Source organism: Bison bison, unplaced genomic scaffold, assembly GCF_000754665.1.
Source record: "Bison bison bison isolate TAMUID 2011002044 unplaced genomic scaffold, Bison_UMD1.0 scf7180017864221, whole genome shotgun sequence".
In the NCBI taxonomy this organism is placed as follows: domain Eukaryota; kingdom Metazoa; phylum Chordata; class Mammalia; order Artiodactyla; family Bovidae; genus Bison; species Bison bison.
In genome coordinates, this window is record NW_011494793.1 from 1,423,274 (window position 1) to 1,424,099 (window position 826).

Sequence of the window (826 nt, forward strand, 5' to 3'; positions counted from 1 at the left end):
AGAACTGGCCGAGTCAGGAAGCCTCACACAGGGAAGCAGACAGGGAGCCAGACCAGTCCAGGTTATGGCCTAAAAAACATCAAAATAGGGACTCAGGTACTTCCCTGGCTGGTAAAGCCTTTGCACTTCCAATGCTGGGGTTGCGCGTTCGATCCCTGGTCTGGGAATTAAGATCCCGCATGTCATGCAGAGCGACCAAAAACCAAAAATTAAAATAAATTAAAAAAAATTTTTAAAAGAAAAAACAAAATAACGGGCTCAGAGGCTGACAGAACACAGGCCCCGCCCCAAGCCCCGCCCCCACAGGACCTCCCTACTCACTGAATGCTCCCTCCCTCTCCAAGATCCTTCTCCGGGTCCAGCCCTCCGCCCTACAGACAGGCCACCTCCCCAGACCCTGACCCAGACCAGCTCCCGGCCCCTCCGAGCTTTCTTCTCCCAGGAGCTGCCCAATCCTTACCGGCCGGCTTTCTGGGATCTCATGTCAGCAGAGCGTTGAGGACCAAGACCGCGATCACAACGAATAGGAAGCTCGAGCAGCTGGACGCGTTGTTTTTGGAGCAGGTCTCACTCTGTCTTCTGGAGTAGAGATCAGGGCCACTCAGGCAGCTGCCGGGCCCGCTCGGGCCGCTCAAAGCTTCTCCCCTAAGAACCTGCACTCCTTCCCGACAAATCGCTGGGGAGAAGAGTGAGCAGCGCCCCCCGCCCCCAGTGGCTGTGTGACAGACGGGACGAGGCTGGGACTTAAACTTGGTCGCCTGAGCATCGAGGTTTTTTGCCCCGTGCCCAGGGGGTCGGGAGTTGGGTGAAAGGGGCGTGCCCCGGG